Source organism: Bos indicus, chromosome 13 (genome assembly GCF_029378745.1).
Source record: "Bos indicus isolate NIAB-ARS_2022 breed Sahiwal x Tharparkar chromosome 13, NIAB-ARS_B.indTharparkar_mat_pri_1.0, whole genome shotgun sequence".
NCBI lineage: Eukaryota > Metazoa > Chordata > Mammalia > Artiodactyla > Bovidae > Bos > Bos indicus.
Genome location: NC_091772.1, coordinates 63,437,617 through 63,464,658, shown reverse-complemented (window position 1 = coordinate 63,464,658; position 27,042 = coordinate 63,437,617). Strand labels below are relative to the sequence as shown.

General features: G+C 43.1%; 1 protein-coding gene across 4 annotated transcripts in view; it reads right to left on the bottom strand.

Moving 5' to 3' along the window:
- RALY (RALY heterogeneous nuclear ribonucleoprotein) overlaps window positions 1-27,042 on the bottom strand; it is a 90,394-nt gene that overhangs the window by 26,896 nt on the left and 36,456 nt on the right. For 3 of the 4 annotated variants that reach the window (XM_019972280.2, XM_070801526.1, XM_070801524.1), the window contains exon 2: window positions 22,115-22,194. The exons of the other annotated variant lie outside the window; for it this stretch is intronic. The gene's annotated coding sequence lies outside the window, so the exon portion shown is untranslated. The remainder of the gene's footprint in view (window positions 1-22,114; window positions 22,195-27,042) is intronic. 4 annotated transcript variants of the gene reach the window in all.

The window sequence follows — 27,042 nt, the reverse complement described above, 5'->3', positions numbered from 1 at the left end:
TTCCTCTGTGCCTTAGCTTTCTCATTTGTAAAATGGGAATAGTATTACAGTACCTTCCCCATAAGGTTGTGAGAATTTGGTCAGGTAATATACCTGCAAGTGAAGCATTCAGGAATTTTCTAAATGAAATTACTGTTACCACTGGTCCCATTTAATAGATGCCTTCAAATATCACACTCTTAACATTTAGTGAGATTAAGAGAGAGACTACTTCATCAATAAAGCAGGACCAGAACCAATTTCTGATTTGGTGATGGAATCTGGGGCCAGAAGGGTTTTCTGTACACAAAGTCACTGATGTCATGCCCTTGATGAAAACTCTTCAGGATAGCCTTTGTTTTCCATCCCCCCTCCTCTGTATCCTGATATGGACATTCTACAGACCTCTGTTGCAGCAACATTTGCTGCACCTTTGTATTTACCTTCCTGTCTTTCTCCATTAGACTCTGAACTCCTAGAAGGCAGAGGCTCTGTTATTAATCTTTGCAATCCCAGCCTCCAGCACTACCGGGACAACCAGCAGATGCTCAGTGAATTTCTGCTAACAGGTGACAGAATCCTAGGTGGGCACTGCTTCAGTCAATGGTTTCCCAGTGTTCCTGACAAAGCAGCTCCTTAAGAGTGAACTGTGTATTTGATGTTCACAGGTCGAACCCAAGTCCCTCATCTGTCAGTAGGGCAGAAGGATAAGCAAAATAGTGATGAGAGAGAAAACAAAGGAGGGACAGAGTGAGAAGCTGGGGACCAGAGGTGTCTTTGTTCAGCAGACTCCAAGGAACAGGGGCTCAAAAGAGAGGCTGAATCTCCAGGCCAGAAACTGCTGAACTGAAGCTCTTTGGGGTGGGGAGGAGGCAGAGGGTCCTCAACAAGCAGAGAGCAACAACAGCTAGAAACTGCCATCCTTGTCAGAAATCAACACAGCAAGGGAGACCCAGTCCACACTCCCAATTATCTGCTGACCCTGAGATGAGCCCAACCACTGGGCCCCACTAGGCTGGCTTCATGGAAAGACTACTGGGCAAAGAGTCTACTAATGTTTAATCCTTGGGAAAGTACTAATTTTTCTATTAATAAATATCTGAGGATCTACTATATGTCACGATTGCACTAGGCACCTGTAATACAATAAAGGTTTGTCACTAATTTGCTGTCAGACCCTGGACAAGTCACTACCTCTTTCTCTGAGCCTCAGTGTCCTCATTAGACATGTGGAAGATAACTTCTATACCAGATTGTTCTGAGTATCAGACGTGTTTTTGAAAAGTTTACTGCACAACTTTGCAAAGGTAAAGGTGGTATTTTTTACTAGAAGGCTTAGTAAATGCAAGGATAGCCCTCACCAAATAAATGCCAGACAACTCTCTCTGCCAGGTTCTAGACAGAAACTAGCAGCACATTCCTAACCACTGAATTCCACGGAAGATGGTGATGAATGAACAGAAATTTGACACATTCTCTTCAAATTCCTCTCAGGATCCTTCCCATAATCACTGGTGTCAGTATTCATCACAGGGAACTACACTACGGGCCTCTTGGATAAGCCCCTTGGTTGCAACTGAAACTTAATAAAACAAGAACAGACTTAAAATTTTGTGGGTCAGAGGCACCTTTCCAGACCCTGAGCTAAAATTACCTGATCTCTGGTCTTTCAACTGTTTGGAAACATTTGGCAGCCATTAAGCCTGTTGTTTCCGCATTTTCTTGCTTACTGGCACAAACACATCAAAACAGAAAGCTTGATGCTCTAACAATGCTCTGTGATTAGTGGTTTGCAGAATCCTCTGTAATTTTATGATTTGCTGGCTAGAAGAGGAAGAGCAATGGAGTACAAATGGTGGTGTGGCCCAAGAGAGGGTCAGGCACCCTGAACTCTAGTTTTGGTTCTACTGTGGACTGGCTCTATAAACCTGGCTGAGACATTAAGTGCCTGATCCAAAAAATGGAGAACCGAACCAGAGTAGTGGTACATGAACTCTTTCATGAAAAACCAGTGCTCTTCAAGATGTTAAGGGCTCCCAGGTCAAATAAAAACAGAAAACTTAGCCTCCTCCATCCCTTCCTCCCCACCCACCCCAGTCACACGCACACTAAGGCTCTGAGAAGTCAAAAGTAAAGAAATGCACTTTGCATTATCCGGTCTGACTTTTCTGAGATTATTAACATCTCTTCTGAGGAAGACACACCGGAACAGATCTCTAGGGTCTCTGTCAGCTTTAACCCACTGTGATTTGTATTAGAAGTACTCAGCCAGTTCCTGGAGCACCCCTGCTTCCCACTAATTCAGTTCTCTTAACCCAGTGAGGCACTTAAATGATACTCTGGCTTATAAAAATGTATTATATGTAGCTCATTTTACTGTAGAGTACTAATTTTCAATGATTCAGAATACAAGACACTTAAAACACTAAGATGGGAAACCTGCAGTTACTAAAGTCCTAATACTTGTTCCACACTGCGTTGGCATTTTTCTATACATTATATCTTTTAATTCTTAGACAGGAGATAAATACTGTAAACCTGATAATATCCTCTTATCACAGAGAAGAAAACTGAGGCTCAAGGAAATTAAGGAGCTTGTACAAGATCATTCAGTTAGAATGTGATGAACACCAGATTTCAAACCTAGGACTATGTGGCTCCGAAATCTTGGTTCTGTTTGGGGCTCTGCCACCATGAGCACCAGGCAATTGACCACTAATCTTCCCTAACCTTCCCTGGTCACAACTGTCAAGTGAGAAAAGGAATCCTTGCACTGCTGCCCTCAAAGAGTTGCTCTAACACTCAAAGGCAATAATAGATATGAAAGCACTCTGTAGTATATAAAGATATTAATATACAAGGGGCAGGTGAAATATTGTGTACAAATGTTGATATTTCCTTTCATGATTTTTTGAGGTAACTGAGGTTCTTGCAGGCTTTCCATCATGAAGTCAATCGTCCTTACTCCACTTTCTAGTCCTGCTCCCTCAAAATAGTGTTCCTTAGACTTTTCCAGTTAGGATTTCAGATAAACAGAAAACATGTCAATTTCTCAGTACTGATTACTCTTTAGGCTATTTGTCAGTCACACTAAGCAGCCAATCTGCTTAAGGAGCTGGAAGTAAAAGCAGAAGAGAGGGTGGGGAGTGTTGGGAGATCTATAGATAAAGGAGATGCCAGATTCCCCTTAAAACATCAAACATGCCTGGGAAATAGGTCCAAAGAATCATTTGGGACAGATCATAGAATCCTTTGCATGAAATCTATCCAGAAGATCAGTAAGGATGTTGTGCACAGGGGGAGGAAGGGGCAGGATTAGCCAGCTTCACTTGTTCTGGGATGGAAAATACCTTGGCAGGGACCTGAGCACAGACAGCAGTAGACGGGTGCAGGGCTCTTCACTCATCCTCTAGCCCAGAATGCGATCACACCCTTATAATCCACAATTCTGTGGCCATCTGCTCCCTTCAGCTTCTGGTGGAGTAAGGCCAAAAACAACAGCAAAGCACTCTTGGAACCAGGCCTTGGCTGGGGACAGATAAATAAATAGCAAAAGTCCCTGCTCTTAGAGGAAGGCACTGCATCAAGATAGTTTGAGCCTAACCAGAGGTTCTCTCGTAAAATAAAATTTCTGGCTCATAGGGTATATTCAAGAATTGTGTGAAATGAATGAATCAGAGGAGCTTTCTTCTATGACTTAGGAGCACCTGTGGTGTCCATCCTCATTCTGGCATGAATAATTCAGTTGACTCTGGGTAAAATATTTCATTTCTGTGGGCCTCAGTTTACACACCTGTAAAGCAGGCTCTGTCTACCCCACAAATTGCCTTTTGTAGCCAATGACATAGTAGCTAAGACAGCACTCTGTAAATGGCATGAGATGGAATAGTGGGAGCTGATAAGAACATTGGAACATGTCATTTTAAAAGTTCAGAGCCCAATCTGGGGAAGACTTGAAATAAGCCCTTTTTCTTTCTTCCCAGCCAATTTAAGTCGCTTTTTCTCATAGTGAAGTCATTCTTTGCATTTCAAGTGAAGGGAAAGGGAAACCAGGCTTACAAGTATGGAACAGAAAAGCTGCCAATTTTCTACTGTTCAATATCTGTTCAGAGCCACTGTACTGCAAAAGACAGCATAAGATCTGGGTTTCTAATCCCTACCTTTTCTTAATCAAAAGCTATAAAACCATAAACAAGCCTCAACCTCTTTCAGCCTTAGTTTTCTCATCTGTAAATTGCTGAGAAATTCCCCAAGTTATAAGGTTACGGTTAAGATAAAAGTAATGATGAAAGAGTGTTTTGTAACTCACAAATACCACACAAACACCAGTCATTACAGAGCTGTCTTCCCATCAGCTCATTAGCGACACAGGACAGTGGTTATCACTAAATTGACAGGTGAGATCATCAAACTCAGAGAAAATCCTGATGGTAACACAGCTCAACTCTGACTTCCTCCAACAAAGGTAATTACTCCTTTCATTTATTATAGGAGTTATTTATTAGTTTGTTAGCCTCATTAAACTAACAGATCTCAGGGGAAAGAGCTACATATATTTTACGCATTTTTGTATCTCAGTGTCCAACACTGGCACACCAAAAAGACGCTAAATAAATACTGGCAGCAGAAACACATCTAGAACACCCAGGACTCCTAATTCCAGGTATAGAGTTCTAAGAGAAAGTGGCCCCAACCTCATAGGCTGACTCATCTTCTCATCCCTTCTTCAATTCCTCCACCCTAACAAGACTTTCCATTACTGAAGAGTCTCCCAGCCTCTGTAGGCAGTGATCCCTCAGGCTTGATTACTCTTCATATGCTTCTTTGCCAAGCTAATTCCTATTCACCCCTCAGATATGGAGGCCTTTCTAGTCACCCATAATACTGGTTCAGGTATTCCCTCTCCACCCCTCTTCCCACCCCCACCTCTGTTTTATCATAGAATCCTGGCACATAACATGTATCAACAAAAGTATCTGTTGATGGCTGAATGAATGAAATACTGGATCTAGAAATCCAAAGGTGATGCAGGGGAAAGACTCCTGGCCTGGAAGTCAGGAGGATTGAGTGTTTCTAATTCTAGCTCCATCACTGCTGTGGTTCAGTGATTTCAGGCAAGCCCCTCTTCTTCTGTGGACCATCTCTGAATGAGCTAACATCTATGAATGATCTCAAAAGGTCCTCTCAGCACTGACAATAGATGAGACTTAGACTCATGCTAGGTCCTAAGGGTGAGAAACCTCTGAAGCCAGCTGTGTGCTCCAGAGTACGGGAGGCCCCATATCCACACCCCATGAGCAGCACCAGCAAAGTATATGAACTGTACTGTCAGCAGCCTCCCAGCCTGTTGGTTTACTTAATTCCTCCTGATGAAGTGCCAAGAATAAATCGTAGGTGAGCAGCAGAGCATTTTAATGAGTCCAGAGCCTAATGAATCTTTTCCTTCCTGTGTCAATTAGAATTTCAAAGCTAGGATCCCCAAGGACCAATTTATTGGGAACAGAGAGAAGCCTTTTGTTCATCAGCTGCTGCCTGAGCTACTTGCCCTGGCCCTGTATGTCTGCTGTGTAACAATCTTGCTTACTCATAGATATGCCACCTGGTGAGACAGACTGCCTCATATTTCTGGGGTCTGAACTTGAGGAAGGAAAGGAGAAGTCAGGTCGACTTCTGGGGGTGAGTGGGGAGGTAGTGAGAGAATCAGAGCAGCACTGACTTGAATGTCACATCCCAAGGATACTGGTCTTCAAAGAGCTAACAGGAGTAGATCAACTTGCTATTCATCCAACTAAGTATCAGGTATTGTGTGAGACCTATTTGTCTAAGGTATTTTTGAATCCTCACAACAACCCCCAAAGTAGGTATCAAAGGCACTATTTTCTTTTTCTGGCCATGCCGTGAGGCTTGTAGGATGGGATCTCAGCTCCCTGACCAGGGATTGAACCCAGGCCGTGGTAGGGGAAGCCAAGAATTCTTACCACTAGGCAACCAAGGAATTCCCTCAACAACACTATTTTACAGACAGAGGCACTGGCTCTAAGAATTTTAAAGAACTATAGAACTAGTTGAAGAACTAGACAAGGAACACAATCAGTAGTTGGCAGACAGGGATTTGAACTCACATTTGTGCAAATCCAGAGACTGGGCTCTTTCTATCAAATCACAGCAACCTTGCCAGAGGGCTGGCAGGGCCAGTGGCTGAAGTCCTCAATGGCAGAGATGGCCTGTGGGCAGCCAGTCAGGTCATGTTGGACACTTGCCACCAACACACTTGTCTTTTTCCAGGGCACAAGCAAGAGTGCCTGTGCACTGCTGGTTCTTCCACTCAGTGGAGCTGGCAACCTCACTTATTCCCAGAACATAATCCAAATCAATTCACCATTGACACTAACCCCAGACTCCTATCCCAGAAATTTTTTTTTTTGGTCTGTGCTGGGTCTTTTTTGCTGCAGGGGGGTTTTCTCTAGTTGCTATGGGCAGGGTTTACTCTCTAGGCGCAGTGCAGGGGCTTCTCATTGCGGTAGCTTCTCTTGTTGCATAGCAGGGGCTTTAGAGCGTTTGGGCTCAGTAGTTACAGCTCATGGGCTCGAGTAGTTGTGGCACATGGGTTTAGTTGTCCCATGGCAACTAAGTGCTTTGGCAGGCAGATGCTTAACCACTGGACCACCAGGGAAGTCCCCAGAAATCGTTTGACTTATGAGGAGTTGCCAATCCTTGATTTAATACCCTCTAGGTACCCAGTTGTCTTGCCTCTCATACTGTCCTCTTCAAATCACACAGGGCCAGCCCAGTTGCCACTGCAAGTCATCAACAGCAGCACACTCCAGGGTGAGAAAGTAAACAAGTCAAGTTTCCAAATGGTTATGAAATGGAATTTTAGGACTCTGGTGGGAAAAACACTTAAGAGTGAGGTCAAGACAGTTTGTCCAAATTTACACAGCTAGAAAATAGTAACAACTGTAACACAGGCATATACTGAAACTTAACGTGATATCTGTATCTGCAAAGAGCAAGAATAATACAGAAAAAATGAGATCAGTGACTTAAAACTATTTTTAAAATTTTAATTTCAAGATAAACCCCCATTTTACAGATAAGAAAATTGCTCTCTGAGGTTAACTAACTTATCCAATAGAGAAAGAGCTAAATGAGGGAGAGGAGAATAAAGGAATTAAATGGGATCCAAGTTAACCTTGGATAAATAGCTGCACGGGAGCACGGAGGCAAGGGAAGGGAGGCTGTACCAGGAAAGTTACTATCCTGGCCTTGCTACTAACTTGCTACATGTCCCTGAATATTAGCCTCATTTTCCCATAGGCCAAATGGACCTCAGGGCCCTGTATCTGGCCTCAGCTGTACCCTCTCCAACCTTACCCCTAAGGGGCCAAAAACCAAAACATCAAACAGAAGCAATATTGTAACAAATTCAATAAAGACTTTAAAAAATGGTCCATATTAAAAAAAAAAAAAATCTTAAAAAAAAAAGTAGCAGGCACTTGTTGAATGGACCAATGTATGAACTACTGATCTCTAAGGTCTCTCTCAATCTTGGCACGCTATGATTAATTTATGACCTTAGAGAACTCAGAAGCTCAAAATTCAAGCCTGGATGAACTTAAGTTTAACCTGTCCTTTTGGCTCCAATTTTTGATATCTGCTTTGCCTCACAGGGTCTTGAAAAATCATCTCCAAATGTAACAATCACATCCTAACACACAACTACACTCATGCACAGATAGACAACTATATGTCACTTAATTCCACAATGCTAGGTATGAAACACAGAATTTCCTTAATGTGGAAAATGAGGCCTTACAGTTTAGTTTCAACTTACTTTGATAACTTTAACCCTAACCACACTCCATTCCTGAAAGGCTATGCTCTGGCTACACTGGACTGATTACTCTTCTTTAAAACATTCATGGAGGCTTCTATAACTTTGGCCCTCACTGATCTCTTCGCTTGGAAGCTATAGACTACCCTTCTCAACTGCCAAATACTTCATCTTTCAAGACTATCAAATATCTCATCTTTGAAATGCCACTCAAATATCATCTCTTTTGTGAAGCCTTCCCTGATCAGGAGGGCAGGGCAGTTAGTCCCCATATTCCGAAAGCACTCCACACGCTTCCATTATAATGATCATCACTGCCACCTACTTACTTTACCTACCTGTTCTCCAGCTATGGGTTCCAAAGGTCTTGATCATGTGTTTGCCTTCTCCTTATCCCTAAGGACCTATCCCTGTGCCTGGCACAAATGCTTATCATATTGAAGGCTAACATGGCACCAAAACTAACACTTCTTAACCTTCACTGGCAGACTGGATCAGGTCAGTCTTCCTTCATATTGTCCTGAAGTTGTGCAATACTTCCCTAATACTTCTACCCATTAATATGAACTCTTATGGGACTGTAGAAGAAGCTGAAAGGAAAGAAGAATAATAGTATTTAAAGAGCCTTGAATGTCATGCTAAGGAGACTGGATTTTATTTCAGAGGTTTTATGAGCAGGAAACTCATAGGAATAAGATATGTATCTTAAAACCTATGGAGCGAAAAAGGAAGTTATATTTCAGGGGCAAACATTGGAGGTAGGTTACCCCCGAGGCCATTGGGATGCAAAGAGGTCACAGAGTTCCACCTGGAGGAAGTTTATTTTGAGCAGAGTTTTACTCAGAAAAAGGAAGTTATATTTCACTAGCAAAGACATGTTTGTTGTTGTTGAGTCGCTAAGTTGTATCCCACCCTTTTGTGACCACATGGAATGTAGGCCAGGCTTCTCTGTCTGTGGGATATTCCAGGCAAGAACACTGGAGTGGGTTGCCATTTCCTTCTCCAGGGGAACCTTCTGACCCATGCAGTAGGTACCAAGTCTACTGCACTGGCAGGTGGATTCTTTACCACTGAGCCACGAGGGAACCCAGGGAGGCAAATTAGCTAACAATTAAAAAGTCAGTGAGAGAGGATTAAAATCTGGCCTTGGATGATAGCACTGGGGATGAGAACAAGCCGGTGCCTACTTTGCCGGAGTAAAACTGCTCAAAACAAACTTCCTCCAGGTGGAACTCCGTAACCTCTTTGCATCCAAGATGGTCCCAGGGATAACCAGAAACAGGGAAAAAAGTCTCCATGACTGGGTGAAGGGGAAGAAGCAAGTCTAAGATTAGCAAAGGTCAAACTCCAAGCCAGTGACCAAGGTTGTAGGAGACAGGTTAAGGTCCTGCTGATGGCTGCCAGCTGCAGAAGCTTCAGGAAAGAAGTTGGGTCTGTGCCCTGAGCAGAAAGATGCCTTCCTGAGTTGGAAGAGCTCTGACCAGCTTTAATGCCAGAGACTCTGATCATGTTCAGTGGTGTTTTGTTAAGGAAAATTATTCAAAAACTAGAAGTAAGGCAAAAAGAAAACTGTGTGACCGTTACAGTCATGTTAGGACTTCTTTTAGTATGCATCTGAGAGTCACATGATACTCTTGGAGAAGAGAATTTTGTTGGACTTACTGTTCACAAACAGGGCCCAATGCCAAGTTACAGGTTAATGTATAGAAAACTGAGAAAGTGCACTTTTTTTAAGTATAGAAGACAACATGAAATGTTACATTTTCATTAGGACATTAATTTTGGATCTCATTTAGCAACCTCATTTTAATCCTTCTTTCACTACCAACATAAATCCAGTTTCTCAGCAATTCTCATTCTGCTAGTTCCCACAATGAGTTAAATACAACTTGACACACGCTCACCACATGGATGAGAATTATGCCCTGACATGGTACACACATCCACAGGCCTGCCCACCTATCTCACAGGAATCAGATGCCAGGAGGCAAAAGACACCTGACATCTAGGTACAGAATGTTAGTGAAAGGGAACATGTGTTCACTTATGAAATGACATGAAGTTCAGTGTTGCAAAGAGGGCACAAGGCTGGGAGTCAGACCTGCCACTAATTCACTGTGTAACCTTGGGCCTATTACTGCCCTGTGCTGGGCCTCAATTTCACAATTATAAAATGGGAAAGCTGACCGAGGTCAGTGTTGTTTTATTGCAACCCTGCAGGCTGATGTCAGATGCCTAAGGCTGTTTCTGATGAGGGTAAGGGGGAGGCTGGACCAGTGGCCTCTGGGGCCACCATTGCCACTTCTAACAGAGCAGCTCTGTTTGAGACATTGAACTATGTGTTTAAATAAAGGACTTCTCAAAAAAACTGGCAACTGTTAAGATCTCTTCCTACTGGCCATAAAATCCCATCATTTTATGGCAAATGATCTTGGGGAAAATATCTCCTCTTAGCCTACACTTAAAAACGTATCATTTAGAAGAGGGTCTCATTAAGAAGGCCCTAGCAGCTGAGTAGCAAGGAGTGAGGCAGGGGACCAGTGGGTCGAGGAGGGCTCTCAGAAAAGGGCAGAGACTAAAGGCCTCCTCCTTTTGCAAATGAAGACTGATGGGGACCCAAGGCCACAGACAAGAACTCTTTCAGGAGGGTTTAGACTCACTGACCTTATCAAGACTAAGGATGTGGACTCTAGCCCCTGACTCTGCCAAATAAAGGAAGATGCCTTCAGTTTCCTTATATAAGTAAGGAAGGATCTCTATAAGTAAGGCACTTTGTAAACTGAAAAGTGATGACAGGTTTGAAGACCTATTAGAGCAATCTTCCTAACTCTTTTATGTATGTATGCCTCTGCCTCCTCTCTTGCCAGGTCCCTGAAGGAAGCTCATCACACTTGAGATACTCACACCCCCTGCATTTCAGAGTTGGGCATACAAGGGGCTCATTACTTGAGTATTCCACTCATTCCACTTTGAAAATAACAAGGACACTTCTTACTAGAGAATCCACATTCCATGTTGAAGATGGAAACCTGGCCTCTCACTTAGTGATTGGACCTCTGGGCCACACACTTGGATCCTAGGGAACTCGGTAGAGTACCTTGCCTCTACCTGAGGCAAAGTAGAGCAGAAGAAATTAATGAGAAAATGCACTGAAGGCATGGAGATATTCCCAACTGCCAATTTCTAAAGCCACCAAATCCCCCTTTCTGGGCACTCATGAACACTTTACCCTCCTGGAAAGGCAGAGGCCAGAGGCAGTATGATACTCAGGAAAGAACTTACTGTACTAAACGCATGGGGTCTATGGAGGCAGGAGGACCTGAGTTCAAACACCAGCTCTTTCACGGACTAGGTAGATGACCTCTGACAAGTTCATTTACTTCACTGAGCCTCAGCTTTTCCTTCTGGAGCTATTAATAACTTAAGGAGTTACTAAGATTAACAAAGATAGTTTTAATGTAAAGCACCTATCACAATACCTGGCACATAGTACGCATTCAATACACATGACTTCCTTCAAGAGGGAAAGAACCAATAGCAAAAGATGACTGAAGAGATTCACGTGACAGGTGGGGGTGGGGGGAACCTAGGGGCCAAACCCCAGCCAGCAGCAGATCAGAGCTGTGAGTGGCTCAGAATGGGAATGGGCTGATTTGGAGAGTCTGTTGTGCTATTCTAAGAGCATCTGGATCCTGTATCAGCCAAAGCAAATCAAACAGGAGTGCTTGTGAAGAGCTTGTTTCTAAAACAAGTGCAGGCTGTGTTATTGACACACACCCCAGGGGAATTGAGAAGCCTGTTAGCAGAGATGTTAAGAAAGCTGACATGCTTTCAGTTCCAATCTTTGCTACTACATACGTAGCTGACCTTGGCTCTAGAGGACAAGAAAACTCTGGACAAGAGACAGAGATTCTGGCCTGAGCTTGACTCTGAGCAGGTGATATCCTCTCTCAGGCCTCAGTTTGTTTCTTTTCCAAATAATAACAATTCTTTATGTGACTATTCTCTTAGCACTATCCTCATTTTCAGATGCTGATACTATGGCTCAGAGAGATTAAGTTAATTACTGGCAGGAATTTGAAGTCAAGGTCTGCTGTCAAAGCCGAGAGTCAAAGCCAGCATGCAGGATATCAGCTGCCCAACAAGAGATCAAACTCATGCCCCCTGCATTGGGAATGCGGCACCTCAACCACTGAACTGTCAGGGAAGTCCCTTAGTAGTCTTTCTACTCTATTGCATCATCTTTCAGTGTTAAATGAGGGGGTCAGACCAGGTGGACCAAGGCATTTCTGGACTTGAAAGTTGTATGATTCATAGTGGCTTGAAACAGTGGTTTCAAGAGCATTCTAAATATTACTCTAGTGCTAGCCTGGCAAGTTAAGAAGCCTTCTGTAAATGAAATCCTCAACACCAAGGGCACAAGCTGGATACAAACTAACGTGAGAGCCAGAAGAGAGCGGATGATGAAATTTTAGGAAGCCCTAGAAGGCCCTTGGAGAATATACCGCCTAATTCATTTTACAGATGGGGATATGGAGGCTAAAAAAAGAGAAACAGCTTCACTGGCAACACCCAAAAAGCAGGTAACAGCACAAGCTGGGCTCTGTGCCTCATGGTCTCTCTCATACTTGATAACAACTCAGTCTCCAACCTTCCAGGCCATTCTGATTTTATCATTGTTTTCTTCAACCTCCCCACTTCCCCCAAATGTTGAGAGATAGGCAGGCAACTCCCAGACACTTCTCATCATACTCAGATAATGACTAACTGTCCCTGTTGCAGCCTTAAGCAGGACTGAAGGTGAGCCTCCCCTTTTGCCCCACCCCCGACTCCTTTTTTGAACCACAGACCAAGTGCCTTTGGAAGCACAGAACTGGAAGAGATACACCACCAATTATAGAACACCTTTCTGCTTCATTCCCTCTTTTTGGAGCTGAGGAAACTAAGGTACAGAGATACTAAATACTTCCCAAGGTTGAGTGAGTAGAAACTAAGAGCCTGGGTCACAATACTCACTCTCTACTACAATATGACACAACACATATCAGAATGTATTTCAACCACCAGTGGCTTGAACACCAATCCAAGCCAGGCATTTTTTCCATCATCTCCTATTAGCACCACAATAACTGTACAGGCATTCCTCCCATTTTGCAGAAGAGGAAACTACAGCTCAGAGAGGTCAGTCACATAGGAAATGAATGTCCCAGCAAATTCAAATCTTTGGCTTTATAGCTTCCTCTCTTTCCCCAGCAGCATGTAGCCTGAGATTTTCAAGATTTACAATGGTGGGAAAGATGCAGTTAATTAAATTTCCTGAAGACCAGTTATAATGTAGATAACGTTGTCTCTTGCCCTACGCACTTAAGTAAAATAACTCTTGACATATTATGCTAACTGGGGGCATGGGGAGGGAGATGAAGGTAGAGGGTAACAGTAGAGACCCAGATAACACAAAATAATGGATAGTTCAAAAGAAGCAATTTTTGCTTTGGTGTTAATGTGATCTTTTGTAGAATACTTTTGGGGCTTTTTTGCACATCTGCCCCATTAAGTTGTAAGTCCCCTTTTTCCATGTCCTACTCATCTCATGATTCCCACATCACATCTGCTGATGGACCTTGGCTTCCTGATTTATGATTTCCCAGCTTGAGTTTTTGATCTCTTGGCCTTATTTTTAAGCTCAGATCCTACCTCTCTGCCACAGTCAATGGCCTTAAAATTTCCCTCTAGTAGCTGCCAGTCCCTCCTCTGTCAAGTTTGTTGCTCCAGCGGGACAGAAAGATCCTCTTTAATCTTAATGAAAATTGGGGAAGGAGGGGGACACAGGGCCTAACAGGACCCAGAGTCTTTTGCATACTACTCCTTCCCTCTAAGTGAGCTTGACCTTCCTGTTTCCTATGACAGTAACCCTCAAGAAAGCCAGCTGCCTCTGGAACCAAAGTAATAAAATGTGGGCAACATTCCTGGATGGGGAGAGAACAGAGATAGCTGCATCTAAGCTGAACTGCTCTCAGGGCTTCACTCAGAGTTTCTCCACAGAAAGCCCTGGAAGCCATTGGATAATTACACTGGCAGACAATGAACCCCTGCTTTACATTAAGCTGCAAAGTCCACTTTGGTCAACTGTTCATGACCCACACCTTGAAGGGCAATAGTGTACTGCCACTGCTCCTGCCCCTTCTCAGACTGTTCCAGTCCCTAGGACCGTAATTACTAACATTAATAGTCCCTTACATGCATATAGTATCTAACAGTTTCATACAGCACTCATTTGAAATGCATCTTTCACAGCTGCTGGATAGAAACTGTTATTTCATGTCTACAGATGAGGACGTGAGACATAGATTCAAGGGATTGGATCTGATAGACAGAGTGCCTGATGAACTATGGATAGAGGTTCGTGACAATGTACAGGAGACAGGGATCAAGACCATCCCCAAGAAAAAGAAATGCAAAAAAGCAAAATAGCTGTCTGAAGAGGCCATACAAATAGCTGTGAAAAGAAGAGAAATGAAAAGCAAAGGAGAAAAGGAAAGATACACCCATCTGAATGCAGAGTTCCAAAGAATAATAGCAAGGAGAGATAAGAAAGCCTTCCTCAGTGATCAATGCAAAGAAATAGAAGAAAACAATAGAATGGGAAAGACTAGAGATCTCTTCAAGAAAATAAGAGATACCAAGGGAACATTTCATGCAAAGATGGGCTCAATAAAGGACAGTAATAGTACAGACCTAACAGAAGCAGAAGATATTAAGAAGAAGTGGCAAGAAGAACTGTACAAAAAAGATCTTCCCAACCCAGATAATCATGACGGTATGATAACTCACCTAGAGTCAGACATCCTGGAATGTGAAGTCAAGTGGGCCTTAAGAAGCATCATTATGAACAAAGCTAGTGGAGGTGATGGAATTCCAGTTGAGCTCTTTCAAATCCTAAAAGACGATGCTATGATGCTGTGAAAATGCTGCACTCAATATGCAAGCAAATTTGGAAAACTCAGCAGTGGCCACAAGACTGGAAAAGGTCAGTTTTCATTCCAATCCCAAAGAAAGGCAATGCCAAAGAATGCTCAAACTACCGCACAATTGTACTCATCTCATACACTAGTAAAGTAATGCTCAAAATTCTCCAAGCAGGCTTCAACAGTACGTGAACCGTGAACTTGCTGATGTTCAAGCTGGATTTAGCAAAGGCAGAGGAACCAGAGATCAAATTGCCAACATCTACTGGATCATCAAAAAAGCAAGAGAGTTCCAGAAAAAAACATCTATTTCTGCTTTATTGACTATGCCAAAGCCTTTGACGGTGTGGATCACCATAAACTGTGGAAAATTCTTCAAGAGATGGGAATACCAGAACACCTGACCTGCCTCTTGAGAAATCTGTATGCAGGTCAGGAAGCAACAGTTTGGACTAGACATGAACCAACAGACTGGTTCCAAATAGGAAAAGGAATACGTCAAGACTGTATATTGTCACCCTGCTTATTTAACTCGTATGTAGAGTACATCATGAGAAACACTGGGCTGGAGGAAGCACAAGCTGGAATCAAGATTGCCGGGAGAAATATCAATAACCTCAGATATGCAGATGACAGCACCATTATGGCAGAAAGTGAAGAAGAACTAAAGAGCCTCTTGATGAAAGTCAAAGAGGAGAGTAAAAAAGTTGGCTTAAAGCTCAACATTCAGAAAACTAAGATCATGGCATCTGGTCCCATCACTTCACGGGAAATAGACAGGGAAACAGTGGCTGACTTTATTTTTCTGGGCTCCAAAACCACTGCAGATGCTGATTGCAGCCATGAAATTAAAAGACGCTTACTCCTTGGAAGGAAAGTTATGACCAACCTAGACAGCATTAAAAAGCAAAGACACTACTTTGCCAACAAAGGTCCGTCTAGTCAAGGCTATGGTTTTTCCAGTAATCACGTATGGATGTGAGAGTTGGACTATAAAGAAAGCTGAGCACCAAAGAATTGACGCTTTTGAACTGTGGTGTTGGAGAAGACTCTTGAGAGTCCCTTGGACTGCAAGGAGATCTGACCAGTCAATCCTAAAGGAAATCAGTCCTGAGTATTCATTGGAAGGACTGATGTTGAAGCTGAAACTCCAATACTTTGGCTACCTGATGTGAAAAAAACTGACTCATTTGAAAAGACCCTGATGCTGGGAAAAATTGAAGGCAGGAGGAGAGGGGGATGACAGAGGATGAGATGGTTGGATGGCATCATCGACTCAAGAGACATGAGTTTGAGTAAACTCCGGGAGTTGGCGATGGACAGGGAAGCCTGGACCCCACTCCAGTACTCTTGCCTGGAAAATCCCATGGATGGAGGGGCCTGGAGGGCTGCAGTCCACGGGGTCACTAGGAGTCGGACACAACTGAGCAACTTCACTTTATGTTTTCACTTTCATGCATTGGAGAAGGAAATGGCAACCCACTCCAGTGTTCTTGCCTGGAGAATCCCAGGGACAGGGGAGCCTGGTGGGCTGCCGTCTATGGGGTTGCACAGAGTCGGACACGACTGAAGCGACTTAGCAGCAGCAGGGAAGCCTGGCGTGCTGCAGGCCATGGGGTCGCAAAGAGTTGGACACGACTGAGCAATTCAACTGAACTGAACTGAACATTGAGGAAACTTTTAAAGGCCACAAATAAGTATCCTCATTTTTAAGCGTACTTATTTGGTATCTGCCTTTAAGCCTTGTATCTTTGATGCAATCAAATTTCTGCTTAGAATCTCAGTCATTAACAGGAACCTGGTAAGGCTTCCAAAGCCATCTGTCTCTGAAGTCTGTGAGGTGGGCCGTGGTCTCCTCTAGCTCTGTATCAGGCAAAATCTCCTAGGAAAGTGGAGAAAGCTTGGTTTCCCATGTATCACATCACTACCGACTAAACTGTCCCCATCTGAGGCCTGCCCCAGCCAGCATGGGGGCACATACCCTTTGTATGAGGGTGAGGGATCTCAGGCCCACCCACACAAATCTCAGGTGGTGGTGGGGCACCTGGGGCAGGCAGGATCCAGGCTGCTGTGTGCTATGGGTCAAGCCCTAGACCCCTTCTTCCTACTGGTGGCACAACACTGTGGACCACCTGTCTCCCCGACTGTGTCTGAGTCAGGCCCTCCCTGAAGCTCCAGATAGTTCTCCAGAGACTACTACTGAGGAGCATGTGACAGTCCGCAGGTCAGTCATGCCTGAAGAAGAGTTTCATTTCGGATGCGAGTGCCTTAAAAAAGTAACTTAAGACTTGAGAAACTAGAAAAAGAACAAACTAAATCCAAAGCAAGCTAAAGTTAGGAAAAACAAATATTAAAGGAAGAGATCAGTGGAACAGAAAAACAATGAAACCAAAAGCTGGTTCTTTGAAAAAAATCAACAAAATTAAACCTTCAGTAAGGCTGACCAAGAGAAAAACAGAGAAAATACAAATTGCCAAAATCAGAAACAAAAAAAGGGTTATCACCTTCTAGAGTTAAAAAAAGATTATAAGGCAATACTATGAACAACTTTAAGCCACAAAATTAAACAACTTAGATGAAGGGGACAAATTCCTAGACACACAGAAATTATCGACACAAAAGAAAAAAAAAAAAAAAAAAAACAGTACATCTGAGTAGACCTATCATGAGAATTTTTGAATTAGTAATTAAGAATCTTCCAGCAGAGAAAAGTTCAGGTCCACATGGCTTGTTCTATCAAACATTTAAAATCAAAGACTTCCCTGGTTGTTCAGTGGTTAAGAATCTGCCTGTCAATGCAGGGAACTTGAGTTCAGCACCTGGTTCAGAAAGATTCCACATGCCTCAGGGCCACTAAGCCCATAAGCCTTAACTACTGAGCCCAGGTGCCTAGAGCCCGTGCTCCAGAAGGACAGAAGCCGCCACCATGAGAGAGAAGCCCACGCACCACAACTAGAGAAAGAACAAGTGCAGCGACAAAGATCCAGCGCAGCCAAGAATAATTAAAATAAGAAATATGTTTCTAAAAAATTCAAAAAAGAAATCACAATCCTTCACAAACTCTCCCAGAAAACAGAGGGAAGTCTCTCTAGCCTAAGAGACCAGGATTACCCTGACACCAAAACCAAAGACATAACAAGAAAACTAGTGACTGACATCTCTCATGAATACAGGCAAAAATCTTCAACAAAATATTAGTAAACCAAATCAAGACCATACAAAAAGGATTATACACTATAGCCAAGTGGGATTCATTCTAGGAATGCTGTTGGTTTAATATCCAAAAATCAATTATCATAGTGCCATGTTAGTAGAATAAAGGATAAAAAACCACACAAACAAAATTCAACATCCATCCATAATAAAACCTCTGAAAAAAGTAGAAATAGAGAACTTACTTAGCCTGATAAATAGAAGTCTACCAAAAAGCCCTGCAGCAAACATCATACTTACTGGTATCACACTTAAGTACTCAGAAAGACGGAATCCCTTCTCTTTAGAACTGGGAACAAGGTAAGAGTGTCTGTTTTCACCAATTATGTTCAACAACATATTGGAGGTCCTGGCCGATACAATCATGCAGAGGGATTCTTTTTTTAAATGGACGTTAGATTATGTCATTCACCTACTCAAACATGTCCAGCGGCTTCCTGTTTCGCTGAGAATAAAGCCCCACGTGATCTGAGTTCTTGTCTACCCTTGTGACTTCTCCATAATCCACTCCTCCTATTGCTCAATTCATCTCTAGCTACATTGGCCTCCTTTATTCCTCAAAACATTAAGCGTGCTCCTGTTTCAGGGCCTCCAAACTTACCAAACTCTATGCCTGGAATGTTATTCCCCAAGATATACACACAGCTCACACTACTGCATCTTGTACATATTTCTGTACAGATTTTATTTTCTCATGGAGGCCTTCTTTCATCACATGGTGCCTCCCTATTCCCTTTTCCTGCTTTATTTTTCAACATATTCATTTGTTTATATTCCACTAGAATTTAGGCTACAGGAGAGAAAACTATTTTCTTCACTGCTACATTTCAAACACTTAAAACTGTGCCTGGCACATAGTGGACACTCAATAAATAGGCACTAAATGAATGGATATCTTTAAAAGGAAAAGACATTCATATTCAAGAGAATGAATAAAGGCAGGGTTGGGGCCGGGGGGTGGAGGAAACCACTGTCCCAAGAGGCTGCGAAGGACTGAGGTTTTAGGCCACAGCTGAAGAGACGGTGCAGAATAATAGAAAAAACTTGGCTTTTTAGAACCAGATTCTTCTAAATTCTAAGTTTATTAGCTCTTCCAGTCACTGCCTGTGTGTCCCTCTCTGCTGCTGCTGCTGCTGCTAAGTCGCTTCAGTTGTGTCAGATTCTCTGCGAACCCACAGACGGCAGCCCACCAGGCTCCCCTGTCCCTGGGATTCTCCAGGCAAGAACACTGGAGTGGGTGTGTCCCTCTCTAAGTCTCTATAATTTATAAAATGAGAATATCACCACCTACCTTTCAAGGTGTGATGAAAACAAAATCAATTTATGTAGAGCATTCAATGTAGCATCTGATACTATAGCAGACACTGCAAATAATTAAATATTCTTTGATACTACTGGCCTTCAAGAACTACCTTAAAAATTACCTAGCCCTACCTTACTGAAGTGTACAGATGTCTACAGGGCTGTTGCCCTTAAAGTACGGCCTTCATACCCATTTTAACTTTTCTGTCTTATCATTCTTCTTTTATATCTCCCTTACAGTTGGCTTTCAGCTCTCACCTCTGCTGCTGCTAATATAGCAGCTCCTCCTCCCCTTTATATGCCCTGTTCTTAATCTTCTGGGGGTTTAGAAACCAGATTGTTAAGCTTGTTACAACAACACATAAAAATAGGAATAAATTAGCACTGTGCAAGGTATGACACATGCTTTGCTACCTTTTGTTTTTTAGCTGGATTCTGGAAAACTGAGGATGTTAGATAAATAAGCTATTACATGTGTATCAGTATATTATACAGTTTTTTACATGGAACCATTCATATTTTCGGAGAAGGCAATGGCACCCCACTCCAGTACTCTTGCCTGGAAAATCCCATGGACAGAGGAGCCTGGAAGGCTGCAGTCCTTTGGGTTGCTGAGGGTCGGACACGAATGAGCAACTTCACTTTCACTTTTCACTTTCATGCATTGGAGAAGGAAATGGCAACCCACTCCAGTGTTCTTGTCTGGAGAATCCCAGGGACTGGGGAGCCTGGTAGGTTGCCGTCTATGGGGTCGCACAGAGTCGGACACGACTGAAGCGACTTAGCAGTAGCATTCATATTTTAAAAGAATCAACAATGGAACTACTTCGCAGGGCAGCTGTCATAAGAACAATAAAATCCAAGCTTGATGCCCAGGCCATGGAAAGGCCAGAAGCTAAAGAACATTAGATTAACCAAGACAAAAAGAGATGACAGTAAGTGTCTGGAGATTTAGAAAAGGAGGGAAGGTTGGTCAAAGCAGATTTCCAGGAGCCTCAAGTGGGGACACAGATCCCTCTGTGCACCCTCAGGCGGGCAGCGGGAAGAAAAGAATGTCCCTTACTACAGAATACGAAGAGAGTATGAAGAACTCTATCACTGGCCAAGGATGAGAGAAATGGTGGGAAAAGTGAAATGATCACAGCCTCTGATAGGATATGAAGCTACAGTATACATGAGTTTTTCACTAATAGTAGTGAGGGGTGGCAGTAAGTGGGGAACCTAGGGCCAAAATAGGAATAGCCCTCCTGGTCTAAGATAACAGTAGGTAACAAAGCAACATCCCAGTGGAAGCAGTCAGTGAATACAGACACATGCTGTGGATGGACTCCTGAAAACAACCATGACATCTGTACTGGCAGTGGACTTGGAGCCAAGCTGTGAGAGTGCATTTAAACCTGTACTCCGCAGACTACACGCTGCAAATGATGGCTGCCAATGCTGCCTGGTTCTGTCTCTGTGCCCTGGAAAGACTGAATTTGTGGAACTTTTCAACTGTTTTCTGGTAGGGCCTGCAGCAGGAGGAGAGGAAGAAGAGGGCATGGGAGAAAATTTACAGTGTAGATTTCCAAGACAAAACCTTCCCTTTTGCCTTTGGGGAGCCGGGTGGCTAAAGGTCAGGGACTGAGATGCCAGAGACACCTGTTAACGCTTTCTTCTCACTTCTCTCACTTCAGTTTTTACAATTCGCAAAGCTTTCCAACTTGCATTTCCCATTTGATTCTCTACAACATCCTATATGGTTGGTATACACAAAATAAACATGTGAAGGTACATGGAGGCACTCTAACAAAAATAGGCAAACAGATTATCCAAAGGTAACTATTGAGAGAGACAATAAACCCCCAGGTTTTCCAACTACAAGTCAGCTCACCAGGTCCCTGTCTATGCTAGCCCAAGAGCTCATGGGGTCCCAAGTGTTACAGATGTTTTCTTCTCCGTCCACTCATATTTAAGCCTGGGTCTCTGCCTGCTTGGAGGTTCTTCCTTCCAGCCTCTTGGCCCACCTCACTAAAAATGTCCTTGCTCAGAAGGGACCCCCACCTCTTGCCTGCCTTGCTGGGCCTTTCAAATAACTAGGCCTCCTTCCTGAACCCCTAAGAAGGTCTGTCTTCTTGAATTTTATAAGAAAAATCATGATTCCAAGGAGATTAGCAGTCCAAGGAAAGCATGCCAAGTCAGAGAGAATGGTATTCACAGACTGACCTGGATTCTAAGATCAGCTTTATGGATTTCCAGGCATAAACCCTGGGCATATTACTTCAGTTTCCTAAGCCTCAATTCCCTCATCTATAAAATGGGATTTTATATAGTATAAATGAGATCCATAACACAACTGATTCTTATTATGTTGACTTCCCATCCTATTTCACCATCTGCAGTCTTCCTTCTAAATTTTGCTGGACTTTCCCTTCACAAAGCCCCACTCTAACTCTCCATCCCCAGCTCCACTGATGATCGATATTCTGCAGGACTGATAAAACCACAGGATTTCCCAAAACCAAGTCTGGGCTTGGTAGGTCACACTCAAGACTGAAATCAGAAAAGTCTATGAAGTCATGTTAAGAGAGTTTGTGGGAGAATGGGTTTAGCCAGGTCCAGGATACCACACAGCAGAAAGTAGCAGGCAGAAGCCAGAAGGAATTGAGCGTGCTTTTGCTTTATTTATGGTAAGTGATCCCAGACTGTCTGCCTATGACAGTCTCTTAGGCATGGAGTAGGAGAGTAATTACCTGTAAGTTATCTGTACTAAGGGTAAAAATAAGCCCCAAACTAGTCACTTTGTATCTTGGCCCAAGCTTGCCCAGGTACCCTCACTCACCAGTAGCAAGGCTGAGCTCAGCCGGCAAGTTCTTTTGTGTTACAGGGTCAGCACCAACTGCCTCAGGGAAGAGGGCTCACCTAGAACAGAGAGAAGTCAGTCAGGGTCTTGCTCAAAACAGGCCTGAGCTTAGGTCAATGCATGCATTTGAAGTTCCTGCCCTTACAGGTCTTGCAACCTAGCAAAAAACAGGTTAATAAACAGTTTTAGGTTGTGCTAAGGGCTATAAAGAAAAATAAAGCAGAGCAAGGAAAGAAAGAACGACTATGAGTGAAATGAGGTCTATTTTAGATAAAAGTTAAGGAAGACTTCTCCAAGAAGCAGTCACTAGACACAGACCCAAGTAAGGGGGTGAGATCTGCAAAGATCAGAGGAAGAGAGCTTCAGAGAGGGGAAATAAACACAAAAGCCCTGAGGCAATAATGGGCAAGAGGAAGCTTGTTACACTAAGAACAAGAAAGTCTACAGAACTAGAATGTAGTGATGGAAAGAAAGAGGTTCCTCCAGGCTTCCAAAACCTAGAACCCAGATGGGAGAAACTTCCAAGCACTATGAGGCTGACTTCAGTTTTCTCCACTTACCCCGTCCTCTGTTGGGACAGAGAAACTCCTATATATTACTTGGAATGTGGGGTAGAAATGACTGGGGTAAAGAGAATAGTAGCACAGTGCCAAGCCTTGTTGTAAACCCTTTGGTTGTATTAACTCTTTAAATCTTTACAAACTCTTGTAAGGTTGGTGTGATATTACATTCTTCACTTTTTCTAAGGTAAAACAGATACAGAGATGCTAAGTAAATTTGCCCCAAGTCACACAGCTAGTAGATGGCAGACTTGGGACTTCAACCTGAGTTCAACCTCCAGGGCTTGCCTTCTTAATCACACGTTATACCACTCCTCAAAAAACAGAAGAAAAAAGACAGAAAACGCATGCTCTAGTCCTGGCTGACATGACTCAGAGCCCTCATTTATACCCAACCCTGGGATACTCTCCATTTACTTGCAGTCCAGGCTTTTTACTAAACACCAGTTGACTCCTGAGTCCTTCAGCCAGGTAGTTCCAGAGGATACTGTGAGCACAAAACTATGATAATCACCACCACCACAACAGTCATTTAACTGCCATTAACATTTAACGCACACTTTGAAATCGTCTAGGTACCGGGTTAAGCACTTTACATGTACTATTTTATTTCCAAGAAGGAATGACAGCCATTCTGAGAAGGACTGCTTCAGGATCTCATTATCTCCTGCCTGCACTGCTGGAGTATTTCTTAGAATTTACTGACATTACAAGAACAGGCTGTTAAGAGTAGCCTCTTCCCTGGTCTCTCTTTCACTAGTCTTCCCCCGCGCCTTCTACTCCAATCTATTGGAGCCCACACTTTTAAACTCCTGTTCCTAATGCCACTCCCCTGCTCCAAAAAATGGCATGGCTCCCAATCACCTCAGCCTTGCTCTCTAGACTCTTACACCACGGGTCTAGTCATCACTTACGACCGTGGGCCTTCCAGTTACCATACTTTTATCCATGTTGCTGTCTCACCTGGAACGACTCTCTTCATTTATTCATATTCAAATTTATCTTAATCTTCAAGGCCTAACAATTAGGTGAAGTTATCCTGAACCCTTCCTCTCCTCTCTGTTGTGTTCTTGAAAATACCTCTGGCTGTGACTACAATCAAAGCTCTGTTCTCACCATCCACTAAGGCTTCAGAACAGTTCCTCTGTTTTTCTTCCGTGTAAACATTACTACTGCTTCTAGACGATGAAGACCTAGTCAGTTAAGATTTCTGTTCAAATTTCTACTACTCTTACTATGGATCTATCTCCTAACAAGAGACCTGAGTTTTAATCTGAGCCTCAGATTCCTTAATTACAAAATAGAGATACAATTCCCATCCTGTCTACAACACAAGGATTTTTTTAAGAATCAATGTGATACTGTAACAGGAGAGGAAAGGGGAAGAGTGAAGGTGGGAGACCCAGACAAATCTTTAACAGCTCTGTCAGCTGCAAATCCTCCCAAGTCTTCTATCCAATCAATCAAAAAACAATTCTTGGGTCTAGTTAGCCACAGTTTCAACTCTAGGTTGGGGATTATAGCAGATGCAGAGTTGAAAGAGAACAAATCTTATCCTTGGGCTCCTAGTAGTCCAGGGCAAGACTGTGTCAACTTCCTACAAATATACTAAGAATATTAGGCAGGCTATGGGAAAGCAGTATGCAGATTCTTAAAAACTAAAACACAGTTACTGTATGATCCCACTCCTGGGTATATATCCAGAGAAAACTCTTAATTCAAAAAGATACACACCCCCCAATGTCCATAGCAGCACTATTTACAACAGCCAAGACATGAAAGGTGTGGCTTGTATACACACACACACACGAGATCTTTTTTTATTTTTTGCTTTTCCTGTTTATTTTTTTAAAAATCCAAAATAGGTCAAAAAGAACAATCATTAGAACTTCCCTGGTGACACACTGGGTAAGAATCCACCTGCCAATGCAGATGACACAGGCTGGATCCCTGGTCTGGGAAGATCCAACATGCCATGGAGCACCTAAGCCGGCACACCACAACTACTGAGCCTGTGAGCTGCAACAAGAGAAGCCACGACAATGAGAAGCCCAGGCACCACAAAGAAGAGTAGCCCCTGCTCAATACAACTAGAGAGCCCACATGCAGCAACGAAGACACAGCACAATCAAAATTTAAAAAAAAAAAAAAAAAAATCATCAAAGATACAGGTGCCAGACATAAGGCCAAAGGGTAGATAAGAAAGTACGCCTTCTTCAGAAAGTTTGGAAGACTTGTGTTTTAAAAGCTGGATCTAACATAAATAGCTAGCTGAATTTTCCATTGATCCAGCTTCCACTGCCCTACCTCCCAACATGGCACAACTGACTCGCCTTGAAGGCCTCAGTTGAAGAACTCCATATACACACAGCCTGGTACAGCAGTACTCAGGTAACTGGAAAGATCTCATCCCACTATGGTCTCATTCCAGACCTGTCTTCATTGTGTGAGTTCTGTCACCTCTTGAAAATATGGCTATGTCAGCACAAGACAACACTGAATCTTTACAATGATTAATAAAACCACAATAGAATATTCAGATCAGATCAGATCAGTCGCTCAGTCATGTCCGACTCTTTGCAACCCCATGAATCGCAGCACACCAGGCCTCCCTGTCCATCACCAACTCCCAGAGTTCACTCAGACTCACGTCCATCGAGTCAGTGATGCCATCCAGCCATCTCATCCTCTGTCGTCCCCTTCTCCTCCTGCCCCCAATCCCTCCCAGCATCAGAGTCTTTTCCAATGAGTCAACTCTTCGCATGAGGTGGCCAAAGTACTGGAGTTTCAGCTTTAGCATCATTCCTTCCAAAGAAATCTCCTTCAGATTGGACTGGTTGGATCTCCTGGCAGTCCAAGGGACTCTCAAGAGTCTTCTCCAACACCACAGTTCAAAAGCATCAATTCTTCGGCGCTCAGCTTTCTTCACAGTCCAACTCTCACATCCATACATGACCACAGGAAAAACCATAGCCTTGACTAGACGGACCTTTGTTGGCAAAGTAATGTCTCTGCTTTTGAATATGCTATCTAGGTTGGTCATAACTTTCCTTCCAAGGAGTAAGCATCTTTTAATTTCATGGCTGCAGTCACCATCTGTAGTGATTTACTCAGCCATAAAAAAGAATGAAACAGTGCCATCTGCAGCAACATGGATGAACCCAGATTATCGTACTAGGTAAAATAAGCCAGAAAGAAAAATACTGTATGATACCACTTATATGTAGAAACTAAAATATGATGCAAATGAATATTTGCAAAATAGAAATAGATTCACAGACAAAGAAAACAAACTTATGGTTACCAAAGGGGAAGGGGGGATGTGAGAATAGGAGTTTGGGATTAGCAGATACAAACTATATATAAAATAAACAAGGTCCTATTGTATAACACAGGAACCTATATTCAATATCCTACAATAAATCATATTTGAAAATACAAAAAATACACATTCATATAACTGAATCACTTTGTTGTACACCAGAAACTAATACAAAATAACACAACCTTATAAATCAAATATAAATCAAATCTTTAAAAAAAAAAAAAGAATATTACGTACAACCTAACAGTTTCAAGAGTGCTATGTATTGTAAAAGTGGCGGGGGGTCGGGGAGGGGTGGTGGGAATCAGTCTGACTAGAAGTGGCCTCAGAAGCTTCATTTGAGCAACGGCTTAGGCCAGGCCTTGATGCAGGGTGACAGAAAGACCTGGGCTACTGCTGGACTAGGTGTTATGTTGGCAACCCTCCTGATCCTAATACCCTGTGAAGCAAGTGATGGAATGCCCACTTTATAGCCAAGGTAACTGAATACGGGTCTTCCCTGGTGGCTGAGTGGTAAAGAATCCGCCTGCCAATGCAGGAGACACAGGTTCAACCCCTAGGTTAGGAAGATCCCTTGGAGAAGGAACCCACTCCAGTATTCTTGCCTGGGAAATCTCATGGACAGAGGAGCCTGGCAGGCTACAGGCCATGGGGTCACAACAGAGCTGGACACGATTTAGTGACTAAAACTGAAGATGGGTGAGGAGGCTAACTGTAACATTCAGTCAAATAGCTAGCAAGCAGCAGAGCTAGGATTTGAACCTATGTCTGCTTTACTTTACACCAAAGTCTATGTGCTTGCTTCATGATCTGCCTTACTCATGTAGCAACATGAAAGGAAGACCAGATAAACTCTGGAGCTCTTTCTACCTCAAAATCCAATGATTTGAATGGGGGTAGGGGGAGGGGAAGAACTATACAAAAAGATCTTCACAACCCAGATGGTGTGATCACTCATCTAGAGTCAAGACATCCTGGAATGTGAAGTCAAATGGGCCTTAGGAAGCATCACTACGAACAAA